At 68.3% G+C, this 24,527-nt stretch overlaps 12 non-coding genes across 12 annotated transcripts; all 12 read right to left on the reverse strand.

Moving 5' to 3' along the window:
• Positions 1 to 238: 238 nt before the first annotated feature.
• Positions 239 to 357, reverse strand: LOC137213796 (5S ribosomal RNA). Its single transcript, XR_010938417.1, has one exon. It is a non-coding gene; the product is annotated as a 5S ribosomal RNA (ribosomal RNA).
• A 937-nt stretch (positions 358 to 1,294) lies between these two features.
• LOC137213797 (5S ribosomal RNA) lies at positions 1,295 to 1,413 on the reverse strand. Its single transcript, XR_010938419.1, has one exon. It is a non-coding gene; the product is annotated as a 5S ribosomal RNA (ribosomal RNA).
• A 2,702-nt stretch (positions 1,414 to 4,115) lies between these two features.
• LOC137213798 (5S ribosomal RNA) lies at positions 4,116 to 4,234 on the reverse strand. Its single transcript, XR_010938420.1, has one exon. It is a non-coding gene; the product is annotated as a 5S ribosomal RNA (ribosomal RNA).
• Positions 4,235 to 5,171: 937 nt separating this feature from the next.
• On the reverse strand, positions 5,172 to 5,290 carry LOC137213799 (5S ribosomal RNA). The gene has a single exon (XR_010938421.1). It is a non-coding gene; the product is annotated as a 5S ribosomal RNA (ribosomal RNA).
• A 2,701-nt stretch (positions 5,291 to 7,991) lies between these two features.
• On the reverse strand, positions 7,992 to 8,110 carry LOC137213572 (5S ribosomal RNA). Its single transcript, XR_010938208.1, has one exon. It is a non-coding gene; the product is annotated as a 5S ribosomal RNA (ribosomal RNA).
• A 937-nt stretch (positions 8,111 to 9,047) lies between these two features.
• On the reverse strand, positions 9,048 to 9,166 carry LOC137213801 (5S ribosomal RNA). The gene has a single exon (XR_010938423.1). It is a non-coding gene; the product is annotated as a 5S ribosomal RNA (ribosomal RNA).
• A 938-nt stretch (positions 9,167 to 10,104) lies between these two features.
• LOC137213802 (5S ribosomal RNA) lies at positions 10,105 to 10,223 on the reverse strand. The gene has a single exon (XR_010938424.1). It is a non-coding gene; the product is annotated as a 5S ribosomal RNA (ribosomal RNA).
• A 2,695-nt stretch (positions 10,224 to 12,918) lies between these two features.
• On the reverse strand, positions 12,919 to 13,037 carry LOC137213804 (5S ribosomal RNA). Its single transcript, XR_010938425.1, has one exon. It is a non-coding gene; the product is annotated as a 5S ribosomal RNA (ribosomal RNA).
• Positions 13,038 to 15,732: 2,695 nt separating this feature from the next.
• LOC137213805 (5S ribosomal RNA) lies at positions 15,733 to 15,851 on the reverse strand. The gene has a single exon (XR_010938426.1). It is a non-coding gene; the product is annotated as a 5S ribosomal RNA (ribosomal RNA).
• A 2,695-nt stretch (positions 15,852 to 18,546) lies between these two features.
• Positions 18,547 to 18,665, reverse strand: LOC137213806 (5S ribosomal RNA). The gene has a single exon (XR_010938427.1). It is a non-coding gene; the product is annotated as a 5S ribosomal RNA (ribosomal RNA).
• A 2,695-nt stretch (positions 18,666 to 21,360) lies between these two features.
• LOC137213807 (5S ribosomal RNA) lies at positions 21,361 to 21,479 on the reverse strand. The gene has a single exon (XR_010938428.1). It is a non-coding gene; the product is annotated as a 5S ribosomal RNA (ribosomal RNA).
• A 937-nt stretch (positions 21,480 to 22,416) lies between these two features.
• Positions 22,417 to 22,535, reverse strand: LOC137213808 (5S ribosomal RNA). Its single transcript, XR_010938429.1, has one exon. It is a non-coding gene; the product is annotated as a 5S ribosomal RNA (ribosomal RNA).
• Positions 22,536 to 24,527: the final 1,992 nt, after the last annotated feature.

Below are 24,527 nucleotides of genomic sequence, written 5' to 3' on the forward strand. Positions count from 1 at the left end.
TCCCCACAGACAAGCAAGCCAGCTGTGTAGGCACCCATGGCATGTGCATGCGCTGCTCCGTGGATCCCAAGAACCTGTGCTCAAGAGTTTCTTCCCACTTCTGCCGTCGCCCAAGCTTCCTGCTCGGGCAGGTAAACCACCTTGACTACTGCCTGCAGCGGGGCTCGGCGGGGGCGGAGCCGGCGGCCCCCCCGCCGCGGGCGAGTAAAGGAGAAGGCGGGCGGAGCGGGAGGCAAAAAGCCTACAGCACCCGGTATTCCCAGGCGGTCTCCCATCCAAGTACTAACCAGGCCCGACCCTGCTTAGCTTCCGAGATCAGACGAGATCGGGCGCGTTCAGGGTGGTATGGCCGTAGACGGGGGCGGGGGCCGACGGCTGCCTCTTGAGGCCCAGTTTCGCTGGCGCTGGCGCCTTAACGCCAGCCTGGCGGCCGGCCCGCCCCGGCAGGGCCCCCTCGCCCGCCCAGGCAGGGGGAACGGAGGTCTCGGGTATCGGGCGGCGGCGGAGGGTTTGGCGACCACCTCCCAGCCCAGGGCGGCCGTGACCCAGCAAACCCTTCGGCGCTTGGCGCCCCGCCCAAGATCCCGCACGTCGCTCACAGGGACGTGGCCCCGGAGGCTTCAGGCCCCGGGGCCCGTGGTCCCTTGGGCATCGGTCCTGCCCGCCCACGCGGAGCTAGGCGCAGCCCGGCCGCAGCCCGGGCCGGCCCTCCTGCCTGACAGCAGCCGGCCCGAAGCCACCGGGAGCCACCATTGAGTCGCCACGGCCCCTCAGCCCCGGCAAGGCCACCCTTGCCCCCACACCCCCCGCCGAGCTCAGGACCCCGCCCCTGGTGGCCGGCAGGCCCGGGGAAGCGGCCCCTGCCCTCGATCCTGCTCCAGCACCCAACCGCGGTGACACGCCAGAGGGGCGGGGTGGTGGTGGGGCGGGGCTTTTGTCGGAGGGAGCTGTGGAGGGACACACCGGCACACAGATGGCGGCGCCGGGGCTAGGCGCCGGTGGGGGCGGCCAGGTGCAGGTCGAGGGGCTCGCGGGCCGAAAGGACGGCCACTGGGCCCGCGGCGGAGTCTGGGTCTGGGCCAGCCACCCCGGGAGCGTCTGGGGTGCGGCTGCCTTCCAGGGCCGCCTTCTGGCCGCCTGGCCGGCCGGGCCGGCGGGGAGCGCCCCCGCCGGCGCGCGCCGTGGTGGGAGGGGCCTGAGGAGGTGGGGCCTGCAGCGGGGCCCGGCGGGGGCGGAGCCGGCGGCCCCCGCCGCGGGCGAGTAAAGGAGAAGGCGGGCGGAGCGGGAGGCAAAAAGCCTACAGCACCCGGTATTCCCAGGCGGTCTCCCATCCAAGTACTAACCAGGCCCGACCCTGCTTAGCTTCCGAGATCAGACGAGATCGGGCGCGTTCAGGGTGGTATGGCCGTAGACGGGGGCGGGGGGCCGCGGGCGGCCTCTTGAGGCCCAGTTTCGCTGGCGCTGGCGCCTTAACGCCAGCCTGGCGGCCGGCCCGCCCCGGCAGGGCCCCCTCGCCCGCCCAGGCAGGGGGAACGGAGGTCTCGGGTATCGGGCGGCGGCGGAGGGTTTGGCGACCACCTCCCAGCCCAGGGCGGCCGTGACCCAGCAAACCCTTCGGCGCTTGGCGCCCCGCCCAAGATCCCGCACGTCGCTCACAGGGACGTGGCCCCGGAAGCTTCAGGGCCCGGGGCCCGCGGTCCCTTGGGCATCGGTCCTGCCCGCCCACGCGGCGCTAGGCGCAGCCCGGCCGCAGCCCGGGCCGGCCCTCCTGCCCGACAGCAGCCGGCCCGAAGCCACCGGGAGCCACCATTGAGTCGCCACGGCCCCTCAGCCCCGGCAAGGCCACCCTTGCCCCCACACCCCCCGCCGAGCTCAGGACCCCGCCCCTGGTGGCCGGCAGGCCCGGGGAAGCGGCCCCTGCCCTCGATCCCGCTCCCGCACCCAACCGCGGTGACACGCCAGAGGGGCGGGGTGGTGGTGGGGCGGGGCTTTTGTCGGAGGGAGCTGTGGAGGGACACACAGGCACACAGGTGGCGGCGCCGGGGCTGGGCGCCGGTGGGGGCGGCCAGGTGCAGGTCGAGGGGCTCGCGGGCCAAAAGGACAGCAACTGGGCCCATGGCGGAGTCTGGGTCTGGAGGGCTCTGAGCCTCCATCCGCTCTGGTGCCTCGGGTCTACCGGCCCGACGCCTGGTAGCGCGACACCCCACCGGCCCACAGACGTAGCCTCCCCAGCTGTGCTCACAGCGAGTCCAACCGCAGCCTGCATCCCTCCACGGGACACTTGGATTACTCCCGCGATCCCCACGAGGTGCGGCACCCGCTGGCCGAATGGGCTGAGATCCTGCCCTTGCGGCGCCCTGTGGCCACCTCCGCCTCCCTCACGGTACTGGCCGAGGCCTCGGACCAGCGGGCCCCGGCTCCCAGCTCAGCGCTGCTCCTCCGCCCCTCTCACCTCCTGCCCGACGTCCAGGCTACCGAGCACCCTCCACCCCCGCCCACCTTCATGCCACTCAGCCGGAACCCGGGAGGCAATGCCAACTACCAGGTGTGTATGACAGTCTGGTGCTGAAGCGGCAACCGCAGGAGGGCCAAGCGCGGGCCAACTCGCTGCTACCTTCCACCTCGGCCTCCAGGCCCTCTCTGCACGGGAGCCAGACTGGGAAAATGAACTTACCAGCAGCAAATGGGGGCAGGGGCAGGGGGCGGCAGGGCATGGAGAGAGGAATAAAGAGCTCCAGAGTCCAGGAAACATTGGTGGTCTGTGGCTTGGAAGCGCCACTCCTTCTGCCAGCCTGGGTCCCTGCGCTTGGCTTCCTGCAATAAGAAGCCAGTGTCCCCTTCTTGGCCTGAGGGTCCCTTTGGTTTAGTGGCCACAGTTCTGCCAGCAGGCCCCTCCTGGTCCTATACCATGCACTAAGTACATCTGCAGCTGCAGACTCCAAACCCCTGGTCTCTGGGCACCTCCTCTGTGTCTCAGCTGTCCCTGTCCACAGAGAGCCTCATACAAGACGTTGCTTCCAAACTGGGAGGTTCCACATCTGGGCAGGTCCAGCTCCAGGCCCAGTGAAGGGCATGAAGAAGGCTGAGGCTCTGGACTCCAGCCAGGCCTTCAGCAGGCCTCTGAGGCCAAGGTCTTCCTAGTCTCAAGAGGGGCCAAGAGACGCAATGTGTCATTTGAACAAGTGAGTCAGCGGGCGGTGAGCGAATGAGTGACCGCTCGAGGGGATGTATGCCGGCCACCGGGCCCTGTTTGACTGTCCAGGCTCAGCTTACCTGACCCTGGTTACCAGGGAATGCCACTCTGGGCCCTCCTTTTCATCCCCCTCCCTCACTGTGACCTCACCACCTGCCCCATTATGACCCAGTCTGGCTCCCAGTTAAAACTGGAGGGCAGAGGGCCCAGGCAGTCCTGGGACCAACGGCCATGGGTGAGCGAAACTACTACCGAGCCGAGCCGTTCACTGGCCCCATCCCCAGGAAATGCCAGGAGCAAGGATACTCAATTCTTCTGATCCCGGTCAGCTTCATCTTGCTCAACGTGGGGATCAACATGGTGACTATGGTCAGGGCAGGATCTGTGCAGCGCGGTTGGGGGAGCCCTGGGGTCTTGAAGGGGCTGAGGTGGGAGGGCTGCTGGGGTGTGACAGGACAAGGGTTGGATTTCAGGGCTCACCCTGCTCCCGGCCTCCCCCCTCCCCTTCTTCCCTCAACTCTGGAGGCATCTGAAGAGATTCTTGCGGGCACTTTTCAATCGTATTTTCCACAAAGGTGAGTGGGCGCCGGCGTGGGTTCAGGGGATGTGGGCCTGTCCCCTTTCTTCTATCCCTGCCTTGATTCTCAGCCCCTCAGGAACCCAGGCCCTGACCCATCTCGCCTTTCCCCACAGACAAGCAAGCCAGCTGTGTAGGCACCCATGGCATGTGCATGCGCTGCTCCGTGGATCCCAAGAACCTGTGCTCAAGAGTTTCTTCCCACTTCTGCCGTCGCCCAAGCTTCCTGCTCGGGCAGGTAAACCACCTTGACTACTGCCTGCAGCGGGGCTCGGCGGGGGCGGAGCCGGCGGCCCCCCCGCCGCGGGCGAGTAAAGGAGAAGGCGGGCGGAGCGGGAGGCAAAAAGCCTACAGCACCCGGTATTCCCAGGCGGTCTCCCATCCAAGTACTAACCAGGCCCGACCCTGCTTAGCTTCCGAGATCAGACGAGATCGGGCGCGTTCAGGGTGGTATGGCCGTAGACGGGGGCGGGGGCCGCGGGCGGCCTCTTGAGGCCCAGTTTCGCTGGCGCTGGCGCCTTAACGCCAGCCTGGCGGCCGGCCCGCCCCGGCAGGGCCCCCTCGCCCGCCCAGGCAGGGGGAACGGAGGTCTCGGGTATCGGGCGGCGGCGGAGGGTTTGGCGACCACCTCCCAGCCCAGGGCGGCCGTGACCCAGCAAACCCTTCGGCGCTTGGCGCCCCGCCCAAGATCCCGCACGTCGCTCACAGGGACGTGGCCCCGGAGGCTTCAGGCCCCGGGGCCCGTGGTCCCTTGGGCATCGGTCCTGCCCGCCCACGCGGAGCTAGGCGCAGCCCGGCCGCAGCCCGGGCCGGCCCTCCTGCCTGACAGCAGCCGGCCCGAAGCCACCGGGAGCCACCATTGAGTCGCCACGGCCCCTCAGCCCCGGCAAGGCCACCCTTGCCCCCACACCCCCCGCCGAGCTCAGGACCCCGCCCCTGGTGGCCGGCAGGCCCGGGGAAGCGGCCCCTGCCCTCGATCCCGCTCCAGCACCCAACCGCTGTGACACGCCAGAGGGGCGGGGTGGTGGTGGGGCGGGGCTTTTGTCGGAGGGAGCTGTGGAGGGACACACCGGCACACAGATGGCGGCGCCGGGGCTAGGCGCCGGTGGGGGCGGCCAGGTGCAGGTCGAGGGGCTCGCGGGCCGAAAGGACGGCCACTGGGCCCGCGGCGGAGTCTGGGTCTGGGCCAGCCACCCCGGGAGCGTCTGGGGTGCGGCTGCCTTCCAGGGCCGCCTTCTGGCCGCCTGGCCGGCCGGGCCGGCGGGGAGCGCCCCCGCCGGCGCGCGCCGTGGTGGGAGGGGCCTGAGGAGGTGGGGCCTGCAGCGGGGCCCGGCGGGGGCGGAGCCGGCGGCCCCCGCCGCGGGCGAGTAAAGGAGAAGGCGGGCGGAGCGGGAGGCAAAAAGCCTACAGCACCCGGTATTCCCAGGCGGTCTCCCATCCAAGTACTAACCAGGCCCGACCCTGCTTAGCTTCCGAGATCAGACGAGATCGGGCGCGTTCAGGGTGGTATGGCCGTAGACGGGGGCGGGGGGCCGCGGGCGGCCTCTTGAGGCCCAGTTTCGCTGGCGCTGGCGCCTTAACGCCAGCCTGGCGGCCGGCCCGCCCCGGCAGGGCCCCCTCGCCCGCCCAGGCAGGGGGAACGGAGGTCTCGGGTATCGGGCGGCGGCGGAGGGTTTGGCGACCACCTCCCAGCCCAGGGCGGCCGTGACCCAGCAAACCCTTCGGCGCTTGGCGCCCCGCCCAAGATCCCGCACGTCGCTCACAGGGACGTGGCCCCGGAGGCTTCAGGGCCCGGGGCCCGCGGTCCCTTGGGCATCGGTCCTGCCCGCCCACGCGGCGCTAGGCGCAGCCCGGCCGCAGCCCGGGCCGGCCCTCCTGCCCGACAGCAGCCGGCCCGAAGCCACCGGGAGCCACCATTGAGTCGCCACGGCCCCTCTGCCCCGGCAAGGCCACCCTTGCCCCCACACCCCCCGCCGAGCTCAGGACCCCGCCCCTGGTGGCCGGCAGGCCCGGGGAAGCGGCCCCTGCCCTCGATCCCGCTCCCGCACCCAACCGCGGTGACACGCCAGAGGGGCGGGGTGGTGGTGGGGCGGGGCTTTTGTCGGAGGGAGCTGTGGAGGGACACACAGGCACACAGGTGGCGGCGCCGGGGCTGGGCGCCGGTGGGGGCGGCCAGGTGCAGGTCGAGGGGCTCGCGGGCCAAAAGGACAGCAACTGGGCCCATGGCGGAGTCTGGGTCTGGAGGGCTCTGAGCCTCCATCCGCTCTGGTGCCTCGGGTCTACCGGCCCGACGCCTGGTAGCGCGACACCCCACCGGCCCACAGACGTAGCCTCCCCAGCTGTGCTCACAGCGAGTCCAACCGCAGCCTGCATCCCTCCACGGGACACTTGGATTACTCCCGCGATCCCCACGAGGTGCGGCACCCGCTGGCCGAATGGGCTGAGATCCTGCCCTTGCGGCGCCCTGTGGCCACCTCCGCCTCCCTCACGGTACTGGCCGAGGCCTCGGACCAGCGGGCCCCGGCTCCCAGCTCAGCGCTGCTCCTCCGCCCCTCTCACCTCCTGCCCGACGTCCAGGCTACCGAGCACCCTCCACCCCCGCCCACCTTCATGCCACTCAGCCGGAACCCGGGAGGCAATGCCAACTACCAGGTGTGTATGACAGTCTGGTGCTGAAGCGGCAACCGCAGGAGGGCCAAGCGCGGGCCAACTCGCTGCTACCTTCCACCTCGGCCTCCAGGCCCTCTCTGCACGGGAGCCAGACTGGGAAAATGAACTTACCAGCAGCAAATGGGGGCAGGGGCAGGGGGCGGCAGGGCATGGAGAGAGGAATAAAGAGCTCCAGAGTCCAGGAAACATTGGTGGTCTGTGGCTTGGAAGCGCCACTCCTTCTGCCAGCCTGGGTCCCTGCGCTTGGCTTCCTGCAATAAGAAGCCAGTGTCCCCTTCTTGGCCTGAGGGTCCCTTTGGTTTAGTGGCCACAGTTCTGCCAGCAGGCCCCTCCTGGTCCTATACCATGCACTAAGTACATCTGCAGCTGCAGACTCCAAACCCCTGGTCTCTGGGCACCTCCTCTGTGTCTCAGCTGTCCCTGTCCACAGAGAGCCTCATACAAGACGTTGCTTCCAAACTGGGAGGTTCCACATCTGGGCAGGTCCAGCTCCAGGCCCAGTGAAGGGCATGAAGAAGGCTGAGGCTCTGGACTCCAGCCAGGCCTTCAGCAGGCCTCTGAGGCCAAGGTCTTCCTAGTCTCAAGAGGGGCCAAGAGACGCAATGTGTCATTTGAACAAGTGAGTCAGCGGGCGGTGAGCGAATGAGTGACCGCTCGAGGGGATGTATGCCGGCCACCGGGCCCTGTTTGACTGTCCAGGCTCAGCTTACCTGACCCTGGTTACCAGGGAATGCCACTCTGGGCCCTCCTTTTCATCCCCCTCCCTCACTGTGACCTCACCACCTGCCCCATTATGACCCAGTCTGGCTCCCAGTTAAAACTGGAGGGCAGAGGGCCCAGGCAGTCCTGGGACCAACGGCCATGGGTGAGCGAAACTACTACCGAGCCGAGCCGTTCACTGGCCCCATCCCCAGGAAATGCCAGGAGCAAGGATACTCAATTCTTCTGATCCCGGTCAGCTTCATCTTGCTCAACGTGGGGATCAACATGGTGACTATGGTCAGGGCAGGATCTGTGCAGCGCGGTTGGGGGAGCCCTGGGGTCTTGAAGGGGCTGAGGTGGGAGGGCTGCTGGGGTGTGACAGGACAAGGGTTGGATTTCAGGGCTCACCCTGCTCCCGGCCTCCCCCCTCCCCTTCTTCCCTCAACTCTGGAGGCATCTGAAGAGATTCTTGCGGGCACTTTTCAATCGTATTTTCCACAAAGGTGAGTGGGCGCCGGCGTGGGTTCAGGGGATGTGGGCCTGTCCCCTTTCTTCTATCCCTGCCTTGATTCTCAGCCCCTCAGGAACCCAGGCCCTGACCCATCTCGCCTTTCCCCACAGACAAGCAAGCCAGCTGTGTAGGCACCCATGGCATGTGCATGCGCTGCTCCGTGGATCCCAAGAACCTGTGCTCAAGAGTTTCTTCCCACTTCTGCCGTCGCCCAAGCTTCCTGCTCGGGCAGGTAAACCACCTTGACTACTGCCTGCAGCGGGGCTCGGCGGGGGCGGAGCCGGCGGCCCCCCCGCCGCGGGCGAGTAAAGGAGAAGGCGGGCGGAGCGGGAGGCAAAAAGCTACAGCACCCGGTATTCCCAGGCGGTCTCCCATCCAAGTACTAACCAGGCCCGACCCTGCTTAGCTTCCGAGATCAGACGAGATCGGGCGCGTTCAGGGTGGTATGGCCGTAGACGGGGGCGGGGGCCGCGGGCGGCCTCTTGAGGCCCAGTTTCGCTGGCGCTGGCGCCTTAACGCCAGCCTGGCGGCCGGCCCGCCCCGGCAGGGCCCCCTCGCCCGCCCAGGCAGGGGGAACGGAGGTCTCGGGTATCGGGCGGCGGCGGAGGGTTTGGCGACCACCTCCCAGCCCAGGGCGGCCGTGACCCAGCAAACCCTTCGGCGCTTGGCGCCCCGCCCAAGATCCCGCACGTCGCTCACAGGGACGTGGCCCCGGAGGCTTCAGGCCCCGGGGCCCGTGGTCCCTTGGGCATCGGTCCTGCCCGCCCACGCGGAGCTAGGCGCAGCCCGGCCGCAGCCCGGGCCGGCCCTCCTGCCTGACAGCAGCCGGCCCGAAGCCACCGGGAGCCACCATTGAGTCGCCACGGCCCCTCAGCCCCGGCAAGGCCACCCTTGCCCCCACACCCCCCGCCGAGCTCAGGACCCCGCCCCTGGTGGCCGGCAGGCCCGGGGAAGCGGCCCCTGCCCTCGATCCCGCTCCAGCACCCAACCGCGGTGACACGCCAGAGGGGCGGGGTGGTGGTGGGGCGGGGCTTTTGTCGGAGGGAGCTGTGGAGGGACACACCGGCACACAGATGGCGGCGCCGGGGCTAGGCGCCGGTGGGGGCGGCCAGGTGCAGGTCGAGGGGCTCGCGGGCCGAAAGGACGGCCACTGGGCCCGCGGCGGAGTCTGGGTCTGGGCCAGCCACCCCGGGAGCGTCTGGGGTGCGGCTGCCTTCCAGGGCCGCCTTCTGGCCGCCTGGCCGGCCGGGCCGGCGGGGAGCGCCCCCGCCGGCGCGCGCCGTGGTGGGAGGGGCCTGAGGAGGTGGGGCCTGCAGCGGGGCCCGGCGGGGTCGGAGCCGGCGGCCCCCGCCGCGGGCGAGTAAAGGAGAAGGCGGGCGGAGCGGGAGGCAAAAAGCCTACAGCACCCGGTATTCCCAGGCGGTCTCCCATCCAAGTACTAACCAGGCCCGACCCTGCTTAGCTTCCGAGATCAGACGAGATCGGGCGCGTTCAGGGTGGTATGGCCGTAGACGGGGGCGGGGGGCCGCGGGCGGCCTCTTGAGGCCCAGTTTCGCTGGCGCTGGCGCCTTAACGCCAGCCTGGCGGCCGGCCCGCCCCGGCAGGGCCCCCTCGCCCGCCCAGGCAGGGGGAACGGAGGTCTCGGGTATCGGGCGGCGGCGGAGGGTTTGGCGACCACCTCCCAGCCCAGGGCGGCCGTGACCCAGCAAACCCTTCGGCGCTTGGCGCCCCGCCCAAGATCCCGCACGTCGCTCACAGGGACGTGGCCCCGGAGGCTTCAGGGCCCGGGGCCCGCGGTCCCTTGGGCATCGGTCCTGCCCGCCCACGCGGCGCTAGGCGCAGCCCGGCCGCAGCCCGGGCCGGCCCTCCTGCCCGACAGCAGCCGGCCCGAAGCCACCGGGAGCCACCATTGAGTCGCCACGGCCCCTCTGCCCCGGCAAGGCCACCCTTGCCCCCACACCCCCCGCCGAGCTCAGGACCCCGCCCCTGGTGGCCGGCAGGCCCGGGGAAGCGGCCCCTGCCCTCGATCCCGCTCCCGCACCCAACCGCGGTGACACGCCAGAGGGGCGGGGTGGTGGTGGGGCGGGGCTTTTGTCGGAGGGAGCTGTGGAGGGACACACAGGCACACAGGTGGCGGCGCCGGGGCTGGGCGCCGGTGGGGGCGGCCAGGTGCAGGTCGAGGGGCTCGCGGGCCGAAAGGACGGCCACTGGGCCCGCGGCGGAGTCTGGGTCCGGGCCAGCCACCCCGGGAGCGTCTGGGGTGCGGCTGCCTTCCAGGGCCGCCTTCTGGCCGCCTGGCCGGCCGGGCCGGCGGGGAGCGCCCCCGCCGGCGCGCGCCGTGGTGGGAGGGGCCTGAGGAGGTGGGGCCTGCAGCGGGGCCCGGCGGGGGCGGAGCCGGCGGCCCCCGCCGCGGGCGAGTAAAGGAGAAGGCGGGCGGAGCGGGAGGCAAAAAGCCTACAGCACCCGGTATTCCCAGGCGGTCTCCCATCCAAGTACTAACCAGGCCCGACCCTGCTTAGCTTCCGAGATCAGACGAGATCGGGCGCGTTCAGGGTGGTATGGCCGTAGACGGGGGCGGGGGCCGACGGCTGCCTCTTGAGGCCCAGTTTCGCTGGCGCTGGCGCCTTAACGCCAGCCTGGCGGCCGGCCCGCCCCGACAGGGCCCCCTCGCCCGCCCAGGCAGGGGGAACGGAGGTCTCGGGTATCGGGCGGCGGCGGAGGGTTTGGCGACCACCTCCCAGCCCAGGGCGGCCGTGACCCAGCAAACCCTTCGGCGCTTGGCGCCCCGCCCAAGATCCCGCACGTCGCTCACAGGGACGTGGCCCCGGAGGCTTCAGGGCCCGGGGCCCGCGGTCCCTTGGGCATCGGCCCTGCCCGCCCACGCGGCGCTAGGCGCAGCCCGGCCGCAGCCCGGGCCGGCCCTCCTGCCCGACAGCAGCCGGCCCGAAGCCACCGGGAGCCACCATTGAGTCGCCACGGCCCCTCAGCCCCGGCAAGGCCACCCTTGCCCCCACACCCCCCGCCGAGCTCAGGACCCCGCCCCTGGTGGCCGGCAGGCCCGGGGAAGCGGCCCCTGCCCTCGATCCCGCTCCAGCACCCAACCGCGGTGACACGCCAGAGGGGCGGGGTGTGGGGGGGCTTTTGTCGGAGGGAGCTGTGGAGGGACACACCGGCACACAGGTGGCGGCGCCGGGGCTGGGCGCCGGTGGGGGCGGCCAGGTGCAGGTCGAGGGGCTCGCGGGCCGAAATGACGGCAACTGGGCCCATGGCGGAGTCTGGGTCTGGAGGGCTCTGAGCCTCCATCCGCTCTGGTGCCTCGGGTCTACCGGCCCGAAGCCTGGTAGCGCGACACCCCACCGGCCCACAGACGTAGCCTCCCCAGCTGTGCTCACAGCGAGTCCAACCGCAGCCTGCATCCCTCCACGGGACACTTGGATTACTCCCGCGATCCCCACGAGGTGCGGCACCCGCTGGCCGAATGGGCTGAGATCCTGCCCTTGCGGCGCCCTGTGGCCACCTCCGCCTCCCTCACGGTACTGGCCGAGGCCTCGGACCAGCGGGCCCCGGCTCCCAGCTCAGCGCTGCTCCTCCGCCCCTCTCACCTCCTGCCCGACGTCCAGGCTACCGAGCACCCTCCACCCCCGCCCACCTTCATGCCACTCAGCCGGAACCCGGGAGGCAATGCCAACTACCAGGTGTGTATGACAGTCTGGTGCTGAAGCGGCAACCGCAGGAGGGCCAAGCGCGGGCCAACTCGCTGCTACCTTCCACCTCGGCCTCCAGGCCCTCTCTGCACGGGAGCCAGACTGGGAAAATGAACTTACCAGCAGCAAATGGGGGCAGGGGCAGGGGGCGGCAGGGCATGGAGAGAGGAATAAAGAGCTCCAGAGTCCAGGAAACATTGGTGGTCTGTGGCTTGGAAGCGCCACTCCTTCTGCCAGCCTGGGTCCCTGCGCTTGGCTTCCTGCAATAAGAAGCCAGTGTCCCCTTCTTGGCCTGAGGGTCCCTTTGGTTTAGTGGCCACAGTTCTGCCAGCAGGCCCCTCCTGGTCCTATACCATGCACTAAGTACATCTGCAGCTGCAGACTCCAAACCCCTGGTCTCTGGGCACCTCCTCTGTGTCTCAGCTGTCCCTGTCCACAGAGAGCCTCATACAAGACGTTGCTTCCAAACTGGGAGGTTCCACATCTGGGCAGGTCCAGCTCCAGGCCCAGTGAAGGGCATGAAGAAGGCTGAGGCTCTGGACTCCAGCCAGGCCTTCAGCAGGCCTCTGAGGCCAAGGTCTTCCTAGTCTCAAGAGGGGCCAAGAGACGCAATGTGTCATTTGAACAAGTGAGTCAGCGGGCGGTGAGCGAATGAGTGACCGCTCGAGGGGATGTATGCCGGCCACCGGGCCCTGTTTGACTGTCCAGGCTCAGCTTACCTGACCCTGGTTACCAGGGAATGCCACTCTGGGCCCTCCTTTTCATCCCCCTCCCTCACTGTGACCTCACCACCTGCCCCATTATGACCCAGTCTGGCTCCCAGTTAAAACTGGAGGGCAGAGGGCCCAGGCAGTCCTGGGACCAACGGCCATGGGTGAGCGAAACTACTACCGAGCCGAGCCGTTCACTGGCCCCATCCCCAGGAAATGCCAGGAGCAAGGATACTCAATTCTTCTGATCCCGGTCAGCTTCATCTTGCTCAACGTGGGGATCAACATGGTGACCATGGTCAGGGCAGGATCTGTGCAGCGCGGTTGGGGGAGCCCTGGGGTCTTGAAGGGGCTGAGGTGGGAGGGCTGCTGGGGTGTGACAGGACAAGGGTTGGATTTCAGGGCTCACCCTGCTCCCGGCCTCCCCCCTCCCCTTCTTCCCTCAACTCTGGAGGCATCTGAAGAGATTCTTGCGGGCACTTTTCAATCGTATTTTCCACAAAGGTGAGTGGGCGCCGGCGTGGGTTCAGGGGATGTGGGCCTGTCCCCTTTCTTCTATCCCTGCCTTGATTCTCAGCCCCTCAGGAACCCAGGCCCTGACCCATCTCGCCTTTCCCCACAGACAAGCAAGCCAGCTGTGTAGGCACCCATGGCATGTGCATGCGCTGCTCCGTGGATCCCAAGAACCTGCGCTCAAGAGTTTCTTCCCACTTCTGCCGTCGCCCAAGCTTCCTGCTCGGGCAGGTAAACCACCTTGACTACTGCCTGCAGCGGGGCTCGGCGGGGGCGGAGCCGGCGGCCCCCCCGCCGCGGGCGAGTAAAGGAGAAGGCGGGCGGAGCGGGAGGCAAAAAGCCTACAGCACCCGGTATTCCCAGGCGGTCTCCCATCCAAGTACTAACCAGGCCCGACCCTGCTTAGCTTCCGAGATCAGACGAGATCGGGCGCGTTCAGGGTGGTATGGCCGTAGACGGGGGCGGGGGCCGACGGCTGCCTCTTGAGGCCCAGTTTCGCTGGCGCTGGCGCCTTAACGCCAGCCTGGCGGCCGGCCCGCCCCGGCAGGGCCCCCTCGCCCGCCCAGGCAGGGGGAACGGAGGTCTCGGGTATCGGGCGGCGGCGGAGGGTTTGGCGACCACCTCCCAGCCCAGGGCGGCCGTGACCCAGCAAACCCTTCGGCGCTTGGCGCCCCGCCCAAGATCCCGCACGTCGCTCACAGGGACGTGGCCCCGGAGGCTTCAGGCCCCGGGGCCCGTGGTCCCTTGGGCATCGGTCCTGCCCGCCCACGCGGAGCTAGGCGCAGCCCGGCCGCAGCCCGGGCCGGCCCTCCTGCCCGACAGCAGCCGGCCCGAAGCCACCGGGAGCCACCATTGAGTCGCCACGGCCCCTCAGCCCCGGCAAGGCCACCCTTGCCCCCACACCCCCCGCCGAGCTCAGGACCCCGCCCCTGGTGGCCGGCAGGCCCGGGGAAGCGGCCCCTGCCCTCGATCCCGCTCCTGCACCCGGCCGCGGTGACACGCCACAGGGGCGGGGTGTGGGGGGGCTTTTGTCGGAGGGAGCTGTGGAGGGACACACCGGCACACAGGTGGCGGCGCCGGGGCTGGGCGCCGGTGGGGGCGGCCAGGTGCAGGTCGAGGGGCTCGCGGGCCGAAATGACGGCAACTGGGCCCATGGCGGAGTCTGGGTCTGGAGGGCTCTGAGCCTCCATCCGCTCTGGTGCCTCGGGTCTACCGGCCCGAAGCCTGGTAGCGCGACACCCCACCGGCCCACAGACGTAGCCTCCCCAGCTGTGCTCACAGCGAGTCCAACCGCAGCCTGCATCCCTCCACGGGACACTTGGATTACTCCCGCGATCCCCACGAGGTGCGGCACCCGCTGGCCGAATGGGCTGAGATCCTGCCCTTGCGGCGCCCTGTGGCCACCTCCGCCTCCCTCACGGTACTGGCCGAGGCCTCGGACCAGCGGGCCCCGGCTCCCAGCTCAGCGCTGCTCCTCCGCCCCTCTCACCTCCTGCCCGACGTCCAGGCTACCGAGCACCCTCCACCCCCGCCCACCTTCATGCCACTCAGCCGGAACCCGGGAGGCAATGCCAACTACCAGGTGTGTATGACAGTCTGGTGCTGAAGCGGCAACCGCAGGAGGGCCAAGCGCGGGCCAACTCGCTGCTACCTTCCACCTCGGCCTCCAGGCCCTCTCTGCACGGGAGCCAGACTGGGAAAATGAACTTACCAGCAGCAAATGGGGGCAGGGGCAGGGGGCGGCAGGGCATGGAGAGAGGAATAAAGAGCTCCAGAGTCCAGGAAACATTGGTGGTCTGTGGCTTGGAAGCGCCACTCCTTCTGCCAGCCTGGGTCCCTGCGCTTGGCTTCCTGCAATAAGAAGCCAGTGTCCCCTTCTTGGCCTGAGGGTCCCTTTGGTTTAGTGGCCACAGTTCTGCCAGCAGGCCCCTCCTGGTCCTATACCATGCACTAAGTACATCTGCAGCTGCAGACTCCAAACCCCTGGTCTCTGGGCACCTCCTCTGTGTCTCAGCTGTCCCTGTCCACAGAGAGCCTCATACAAGACGTTGCTTCCAAACTGGGAGGTTCCACATCTGGGCAGGTCCAGCTCCAGGCCCAGTGAAGGGCATGAAGAAGGCTGAGGCTCTGGACTCCAGCCAGGCCTTCAGCAGGCCTCTGAGGCCAAGGTCTTCCTAGTCTCAAGAGGGGCCAAGAGACGCAATGTGTCATTTGAACAAGTGAGTCAGCGGGCGGTGAGCGAATGAGTGACCGCTCGAGGGGATGTATGCCGGCCACCGGGCCCTGTTTGACTGTCCAGGCTCAGCTTACCTGACCCTGGTTACCAGGGAATGCCACTCTGGGCCCTCCTTTTCATCCCCCTCCCTCACTGTGACCTCACCACCTGCCCCATTATGACCCAGTCTGGCTCCCAGTTAAAACTGGAGGGCAGAGGGCCCAGGCAGTCCTGGGACCAACGGCCATGGGTGAGCGAAACTACTACCGAGCCGAGCCGTTCACTGGCCCCATCCCCAGGAAATGCCAGGAGCAAGGATACTCAATTCTTCTGATCCCGGTCAGCTTCATCTTGCTCAACGTGGGGATCAACATGGTGACTATGGTCAGGGCAGGATCTGTGCAGCGCGGTTGGGGGAGCCCTGGGGTCTTGAAGGGGCTGAGGTGGGAGGGCTGCTGGGGTGTGACAGGACAAGGGTTGGATTTCAGGGCTCACCCTGCTCCCGGCCTCCCCCCTCCCCTTCTTCCCTCAACTCTGGAGGCATCTGAAGAGATTCTTGCGGGCACTTTTCAATCGTATTTTCCACAAAGGTGAGTGGGCGCCGGCGTGGGTTCAGGGGATGTGGGCCTGTCCCCTTTCTTCTATCCCTGCCTTGATTCTCAGCCCCTCAGGAACCCAGGCCCTGACCCATCTCGCCTTTCCCCACAGACAAGCAAGCCAGCTGTGTAGGCACCCATGGCATGTGCATGCGCTGCTCCGTGGATCCCAAGAACCTGCGCTCAAGAGTTTCTTCCCACTTCTGCCGTCGCCCAAGCTTCCTGCTCGGGCAGGTAAACCACCTTGACTACTGCCTGCAGCGGGGCTCGGCGGGGGCGGAGCCGGCGGCCCCCCCGCCGCGGGCGAGTAAAGGAGAAGGCGGGCGGAGCGGGAGGCAAAAAGCCTACAGCACCCGGTATTCCCAGGCGGTCTCCCATCCAAGTACTAACCAGGCCCGACCCTGCTTAGCTTCCGAGATCAGACGAGATCGGGCGCGTTCAGGGTGGTATGGCCGTAGACGGGGGCGGGGGCCGACGGCTGCCTCTTGAGGCCCAGTTTCGCTGGCGCTGGCGCCTTAACGCCAGCCTGGCGGCCGGCCCGCCCCGGCAGGGCCCCCTCGCCCGCCCAGGCAGGGGGAACGGAGGTCTCGGGTATCGGGCGGCGGCGGAGGGTTTGGCGACCACCTCCCAGCCCAGGGCGGCCGTGACCCAGCAAACCCTTCGGCGCTTGGCGCCCCGCCCAAGATCCCGCACGTCGCTCACAGGGACGTGGCCCCGGAGGCTTCAGGCCCCGGGGCCCGTGGTCCCTTGGGCATCGGTCCTGCCCGCCCACGCGGAGCTAGGCGCAGCCCGGCCGCAGCCCGGGCCGGCCCTCCTGCCCGACAGCAGCCGGCCCGAAGCCACCGGGAGCCACCATTGAGTCGCCACGGCCCCTCAGCCCCGGCAAGGCCACCCTTGCCCCCACACCCCCCGCCGAGCTCAGGACCCCGCCCCTGGTGGCCGGCAGGCCCGGGGAAGCGGCCCCTGCCCTCGATCCCGCTCCTGCACCCGGCCGCGGTGACACGCCACAGGGGCGGGGTGTGGGGGGGCTTTTGTCGGAGGGAGCTGTGGAGGGACACACCGGCACACAGGTGGCGGCGCCGGGGCTGGGCGCCGGTGGGGGCGGCCAGGTGCAGGTCGAGGGGCTCGCGGGCCGAAATGACGGCAACTGGGCCCATGGCGGAGTCTGGGTCTGGAGGGCTCTGAGCCTCCATCCGCTCTGGTGCCTCGGGTCTACCGGCCCGAAGCCTGGTAGCGCGACACCCCACCGGCCCACAGACGTAGCCTCCCCAGCTGTGCTCACAGCGAGTCCAACCGCAGCCTGCATCCCTCCACGGGACACTTGGATTACTCCCGCGATCCCCACGAGGTGCGGCACCCGCTGGCCGAATGGGCTGAGATCCTGCCCTTGCGGCGCCCTGTGGCCACCTCCGCCTCCCTCACGGTACTGGCCGAGGCCTCGGACCAGCGGGCCCCGGCTCCCAGCTCAGCGCTGCTCCTCCGCCCCTCTCACCTCCTGCCCGACGTCCAGGCTACCGAGCACCCTCCACCCCCGCCCACCTTCATGCCACTCAGCCGGAACCCGGGAGGCAATGCCAACTACCAGGTGTGTATGACAGTCTGGTGCTGAAGCGGCAACCGCAGGAGGGCCAAGCGCGGGCCAACTCGCTGCTACCTTCCACCTCGGCCTCCAGGCCCTCTCTGCACGGGAGCCAGACTGGGAAAATGAACTTACCAGCAGCAAATGGGGGCAGGGGCAGGGGGCGGCAGGGCATGGAGAGAGGAATAAAGAGCTCCAGAGTCCAGGAAACATTGGTGGTCTGTGGCTTGGAAGCGCCACTCCTTCTGCCAGCCTGGGTCCCTGCGCTTGGCTTCCTGCAATAAGAAGCCAGTGTCCCCTTCTTGGCCTGAGGGTCCCTTTGGTTTAGTGGCCACAGTTCTGCCAGCAGGCCCCTCCTGGTCCTATACCATGCACTAAGTACATCTGCAGCTGCAGACTCCAAACCCCTGGTCTCTGGGCACCTCCTCTGTGTCTCAGCTGTCCCTGTCCACAGAGAGCCTCATACAAGACGTTGCTTCCAAACTGGGAGGTTCCACATCTGGGCAGGTCCAGCTCCAGGCCCAGTGAAGGGCATGAAGAAGGCTGAGGCTCTGGACTCCAGCCAGGCCTTCAGCAGGCCTCTGAGGCCAAGGTCTTCCTAGTCTCAAGAGGGGCCAAGAGACGCAATGTGTCATTTGAACAAGTGAGTCAGCGGGCGGTGAGCGAATGAGTGACCGCTCGAGGGGATGTATGCCGGCCACCGGGCCCTGTTTGACTGTCCAGGCTCAGCTTACCTGACCCTGGTTACCAGGGAATGCCACTCTGGGCCCTCCTTTTCATCCCCCTCCCTCACTGTGACCTCACCACCTGCCCCATTATGACCCAGTCTGGCTCCCAGTTAAAACTGGAGGGCAGAGGGCCCAGGCAGTCCTGGGACCAACGGCCATGGGTGAGCGAAACTACTACCGAGCCGAGCCGTTCACTGGCCCCATCCCCAGGAAATGCCAGGAGCAAGGATACTCAATTCTTCTGATCCCGGTCAGCTTCATCTTGCTCAACGTGGGGATCAACATGGTGACTATGGTCAGGGCAGGATCTGTGCAGCGCGGTTGGGGGAGCCCTGGGGTCTTGAAGGGGCTGAGGTGGGAGGGCTGCTGGGGTGTGACAGGACAAGGGTTGGATTTCAGGGCTCACCCTGCTCCCGGCCTCCCCCCTCCCCTTCTTCCCTCAACTCTGGAGGCATCTGAAGAGATTCTTGCGGGCACTTTTCAATCGTATTTTCCACAAAGGTGAGTGGGCGCCGGCGTGGGTTCAGGGGATGTGGGCCTGTCCCCTTTCTTCTATCCCTGCCTTGATTCTCAGCCCCTCAGGAACCCAGGCCCTGACCCATCTCGCCTTTCCCCACAGACAAGCAAGCCAGCTGTGTAGGCACCCATGGCATGTGCATGCGCTGCTCCGTGGATCCCAAGAACCTGCGCTCAAGAGTTTCTTCCCACTTCTGCCGTCGCCCAAGCTTCCTGCTCGGGCAGGTAAACCACCTTGACTACTGCCTGCAGCGGGGCTCGGCGGGGGCGGAGCCGGCGGCCCCCCCGCCGCGGGCGAGTAAAGGAGAAGGCGGGCGGAGCGGGAGGCAAAAAGCCTACAGCACCCGGTATTCCCAGGCGGTCTCCCATCCAAGTACTAACCAGGCCCGACCCTGCTTAGCTTCCGAGATCAGACGAGATCGGGCGCGTTCAGGGTGGTATGGCCGTAGACGGGGGCGGGGGCCGACGGCTGCTTCTTGAGGCCCAGTTTCGCCGGCGCTGGCGCCTTAACGCCAGCCTGGCGGCCGGCCCGCCCCGGCAGGGCCCCCTCGCCCGCCCAGGCAGGGGGAACGGAGGTCTCGGGTATCGGGCGGCGGCGGAGGGTTTGGCGACCACCTCCCAGCCCAGGGCGGCCGTGACCCAGCAAACCCTTCGGCGCTTGGCGCCCCGCCCAAGATCCCGCACGTCGCTCACAGGGACGTGGCCCCGGAGGCTTCAGGGCCCGGGGCCCGTGGTCCCTTGGGCATCGGTCCTGCCCGCCCACGCGGAGCTAGGCGCAGCCCGGCCGCAGCCCGGGCCGGCCCTCCTGCCCGACAGCAGCCGGCCCGAAGCCACCGGGAGCCACCATTGAGTCGCCACGGCCCCTCTGCCCCGGCAAGGCCACCCTTGCCCCCACACCCCCCGCCGAGCTCAGGACCCCGCCCCTGGTGGCCGGCAGGCCCGGGGAAGCGGCCCCTGCCCTCGATCCCGCTCCTGCACCCGGCCGCGGTGACACGCCACAGGGGCGGGGTGTGGGGGGGCTTTTGTCGGAGGGAGCTGTGGAGGGACACACCGGCACACAGGTGGCGGCGCCGGGGCTGGGCGCCGGTGGGGGCGGCCAGGTGCAGGTCGAGGGGCTCGCGGGCCGAAATGACGGCAACTGGGCCCATGGCGGAGTCTGGGTCTGGAGGGCTCTGAGCCTCCATCCGCTCTGGTGCCTCGGGTCTACCGGCCCGAAGCCTGGTAGCGCGACACCCCACCGGCCCACAGACGTAGCCTCCCCAGCTGTGCTCACAGCGAGTCCAACCGCAGCCTGCATCCCTCCACGGGACACTTGGATTACTCCCGCGATCCCCACGAGGTGCGGCACCCGCTGGCCGAATGGGCTGAGATCCTGCCCTTGCGGCGCCCTGTGGCCACCTCCGCCTCCCTCACGGTACTGGCCGAGGCCTCGGACCAGCGGGCCCCGGCTCCCAGCTCAGCGCTGCTCCTCCGCCCCTCTCACCTCCTGCCCGACGTCCAGGCTACCGAGCACCCTCCACCCCCGCCCACCTTCATGCCACTCAGCCGGAACCCGGGAGGCAATGCCAACTACCAGGTGTGTATGACAGTCTGGTGCTGAAGCGGCAACCGCAGGAGGGCCAAGCGCGGGCCAACTCGCTGCTACCTTCCACCTCGGCCTCCAGGCCCTCTCTGCACGGGAGCCAGACTGGGAAAATGAACTTACCAGCAGCAAATGGGGGCAGGGGCAGGGGGCGGCAGGGCATGGAGAGAGGAATAAAGAGCTCCAGAGTCCAGGAAACATTGGTGGTCTGTGGCTTGGAAGCGCCACTCCTTCTGCCAGCCTGGGTCCCTGCGCTTGGCTTCCTGCAATAAGAAGCCAGTGTCCCCTTCTTGGCCTGAGGGTCCCTTTGGTTTAGTGGCCACAGTTCTGCCAGCAGGCCCCTCCTGGTCCTATACCATGCACTAAGTACATCTGCAGCTGCAGACTCCAAACCCCTGGTCTCTGGGCACCTCCTCTGTGTCTCAGCTGTCCCTGTCCACAGAGAGCCTCATACAAGACGTTGCTTCCAAACTGGGAGGTTCCACATCTGGGCAGGTCCAGCTCCAGGCCCAGTGAAGGGCATGAAGAAGGCTGAGGCTCTGGACTCCAGCCAGGCCTTCAGCAGGCCTCTGAGGCCAAGGTCTTCCTAGTCTCAAGAGGGGCCAAGAGACGCAATGTGTCATTTGAACAAGTGAGTCAGCGGGCGGTGAGCGAATGAGTGACCGCTCGAGGGGATGTATGCCGGCCACCGGGCCCTGTTTGACTGTCCAGGCTCAGCTTACCTGACCCTGGTTACCAGGGAATGCCACTCTGGGCCCTCCTTTTCATCCCCCTCCCTCACTGTGACCTCACCACCTGCCCCATTATGACCCAGTCTGGCTCCCAGTTAAAACTGGAGGGCAGAGGGCCCAGGCAGTCCTGGGACCAACGGCCATGGGTGAGCGAAACTACTACCGAGCCGAGCCGTTCACTGGCCCCATCCCCAGGAAATGCCAGGAGCAAGGATACTCAATTCTTCTGATCCCGGTCAGCTTCATCTTGCTCAACGTGGGGATCAACATGGTGACTATGGTCAGGGCAGGATCTGTGCAGCGCGGTTGGGGGAGCCCTGGGGTCTTGAAGGGGCTGAGGTGGGAGGGCTGCTGGGGTGTGACAGGACAAGGGTTGGATTTCAGGGCTCACCCTGCTCCCGGCCTCCCCCCTCCCCTTCTTCCCTCAACTCTGGAGGCATCTGAAGAGATTCTTGCGGGCACTTTTCAATCGTATTTTCCACAAAGGTGAGTGGGCGCCGGCGTGGGTTCAGGGGATGTGGGCCTGTCCCCTTTCTTCTATCCCTGCCTTGATTCTCAGCCCCTCAGGAACCCAGGCCCTGACCCATCTCGCCTTTCCCCACAGACAAGCAAGCCAGCTGTGTAGGCACCCATGGCATGTGCATGCGCTGCTCCGTGGATCCCAAGAACCTGCGCTCAAGAGTTTCTTCCCACTTCTGCCGTCGCCCAAGCTTCCTGCTCGGGCAGGTAAACCACCTTGACTACTGCCTGCAGCGGGGCTCGGCGGGGGCGGAGCCGGCGGCCCCCCCGCCGCGGGCGAGTAAAGGAGAAGGCGGGCGGAGCGGGAGGCAAAAAGCCTACAGCACCCGGTATTCCCAGGCGGTCTCCCATCCAAGTACTAACCAGGCCCGACCCTGCTTAGCTTCCGAGATCAGACGAGATCGGGCGCGTTCAGGGTGGTATGGCCGTAGACGGGGGCGGGGGCCGACGGCTGCCTCTTGAGGCCCAGTTTCGCTGGCGCTGGCGCCTTAACGCCAGCCTGGCGGCCGGCCCGCCCCGGCAGGGCCCCCTCGCCCGCCCAGGCAGGGGGAACGGAGGTCTCGGGTATCGGGCGGCGGCGGAGGGTTTGGCGACCACCTCCCAGCCCAGGGCGGCCGTGACCCAGCAAACCCTTCGGCGCTTGGCGCCCCGCCCAAGATCCCGCACGTCGCTCACAGGGACGTGGCCCCGGAGGCTTCAGGCCCCGGGGCCCGTGGTCCCTTGGGCATCGGTCCTGCCCGCCCACGCGGAGCTAGGCGCAGCCCGGCCGCAGCCCGGGCCGGCCCTCCTGCCTGACAGCAGCCGGCCCGAAGCCACCGGGAGCCACCATTGAGTCGCCACGGCCCCTCAGCCCCGGCAAGGCCACCCTTGCCCCCACACCCCCCGCCGAGCTCAGGACCCCGCCCCTGGTGGCCGGCAGGCCCGGGGAAGCGGCCCCTGCCCTCGATCCCGCTCCAGCACCCAACCGCGGTGACACGCCAGAGGGGCGGGGTGGTGGTGGGGCGGGGCTTTTGTCGGAGGGAGCTGTGGAGGGACACACCGGCACACAGATGGCGGCGCCGGGGCTAGGCGCCGGTGGGGGCGGCCAGGTGCAGGTCGAGGGGCTCGCGGGCCGAAAGGACGGCCACTGGGCCCGCGGCGGAGTCTGGGTCTGGGCCAGCCACCCCGGGAGCGTCTGGGGTGCGGCTGCCTTCCAGGGCCGCCTTCTGGCCGCCTGGCCGGCCGGGCCGGCGGGGAGCGCCCCCGCCGGCGCGCGCCGTGGTGGGAGGGGCCTGAGGAGGTGGGGCCTGCAGCGGGGCCCGGCGGGGGCGGAGCCGGCGGCCCCCGCCGCGGGCGAGTAAAGGAGAAGGCGGGCGGAGCGGGAGGCAAAAAGCCTACAGCACCCGGTATTCCCAGGCGGTCTCCCATCCAAGTACTAACCAGGCCCGACCCTGCTTAGCTTCCGAGATCAGACGAGATCGGGCGCGTTCAGGGTGGTATGGCCGTAGACGGGGGCGGGGGGCCGCGGGCGGCCTCTTGAGGCCCAGTTTCGCTGGCGCTGGCGCCTTAACGCCAGCCTGGCGGCCGGCCCGCCCCGGCAGGGCCCCCTCGCCCGCCCAGGCAGGGGGAACGGAGGTCTCGGGTATCGGGCGGCGGCGGAGGGTTTGGCGACCACCTCCCAGCCCAGGGCGGCCGTGACCCAGCAAACCCTTCGGCGCTTGGCGCCCCGCCCAAGATCCCGCACGTCGCTCACAGGGACGTGGCCCCGGAGGCTTCAGGGCCCGGGGCCCGCGGTCCCTTGGGCATCGGTCCTGCCCGCCCACGCGGCGCTAGGCGCAGCCCGGCCGCAGCCCGGGCCGGCCCTCCTGCCCGACAGCAGCCGGCCCGAAGCCACCGGGAGCCACCATTGAGTCGCCACGGCCCCTCTGCCCCGGCAAGGCCACCCTTGCCCCCACACCCCCCGCCGAGCTCAGGACCCCGCCCCTGGTGGCCGGCAGGCCCGGGGAAGCGGCCCCTGCCCTCGATCCCGCTCCTGCACCCAACCGCGGTGACACGCCAGAGGGGCGGGGTGGTGGTGGGGCGGGGCTTTTGTCGGAGGGAGCTGTGGAGGGACACACAGGCACACAGGTGGCGGCGCCGGGGCTGGGCGCCGGTGGGGGCGGCCAGGTGCAGGTCGAGGGGCTCGCGGGCCAAAAGGAGAGCAACTGGGCCCATGGCGGAGTCTGGGTCTGGAGGGCTCTGAGCCTCCATCCGCTCTGGTGCCTCGGGTCTACGGGCCCGACGCCTGGTAGCGCGACACCCCACCGGCCCACAGACGTAGCCTCCCCAGCTGTGCTCACAGCGAGTCCAACCGCAGCCTGCATCCCTCCACGGGACACTTGGATTACTCCCGCGATCCCCACGAGGTGCGGCACCCGCTGGCCGAATGGGCTGAGATCCTGCCCTTGCGGCGCCCTGTGGCCACCTCCGCCTCCCTCACGGTACTGGCCGAGGCCTCGGACCAGCGGGCCCCGGCTCCCAGCTCAGCGCTGCTCCTCTGCCCCTCTCACCTCCTGCCCGACGTCCAGGCTACCGAGCACCCTCCACCCCCGCCCACCTTCATGCCACTCAGCCGGAACCCGGGAGGCAATGCCAACTACCAGGTGTGTATGACAGTCTGGTGCTGAAGCGGCAACCGCAGGAGGGCCAAGCGCGGGCCAACTCGCTGCTACCTTCCACCTCGGCCTCCAGGCCCTCTCTGCACGGGAGCCAGACTGGGAAAATGAACTTACCAGCAGCAAATGGGGGCAGGGGCAGGGGGCGGCAGGGCATGGAGAGAGGAATAAAGAGCTCCAGAGTCCAGGAAACATTGGTGGTCTGTGGCTTGGAAGCGCCACTCCTTCTGCCAGCCTGGGTCCCTGCGCTTGGCTTCCTGCAATAAGAAGCCAGTGTCCCCTTCTTGGCCTGAGGGTCCCTTTGGTTTAGTGGCCACAGTTCTGCCAGCAGGCCCCTCCTGGTCCTATACCATGCACTAAGTACATCTGCAGCTGCAGACTCCAAACCCCTGGTCTCTGGGCACCTCCTCTGTGTCTCAGCTGTCCCTGTCCACAGAGAGCCTCATACAAGACGTTGCTTCCAAACTGGGAGGTTCCACATCTGGGCAGGTCCAGCTCCAGGCCCAGTGAAGGGCATGAAGAAGGCTGAGGCTCTGGACTCCAGCCAGGCCTTCAGCAGGCCTCTGAGGCCAAGGTCTTCCTAGTCTCAAGAGGGGCCAAGAGACGCAATGTGTCATTTGAACAAGTGAGTCAGCGGGCGGTGAGCGAATGAGTGACCGCTCGAGGGGATGTATGCCGGCCACCGGGCCCTGTTTGACTGTCCAGGCTCAGCTTACCTGACCCTGGTTACCAGGGAATGCCACTCTGGGCCCTCCTTTTCATCCCCCTCCCTCACTGTGACCTCACCACCTGCCCCATTATGACCCAGTCTGGCTCCCAGTTAAAACTGGAGGGCAGAGGGCCCAGGC

This window comes from Pseudorca crassidens, chromosome 19 (genome assembly GCF_039906515.1).
Source record: "Pseudorca crassidens isolate mPseCra1 chromosome 19, mPseCra1.hap1, whole genome shotgun sequence".
In the NCBI taxonomy this organism is placed as follows: Eukaryota; Metazoa; Chordata; class Mammalia; order Artiodactyla; family Delphinidae; genus Pseudorca; species Pseudorca crassidens.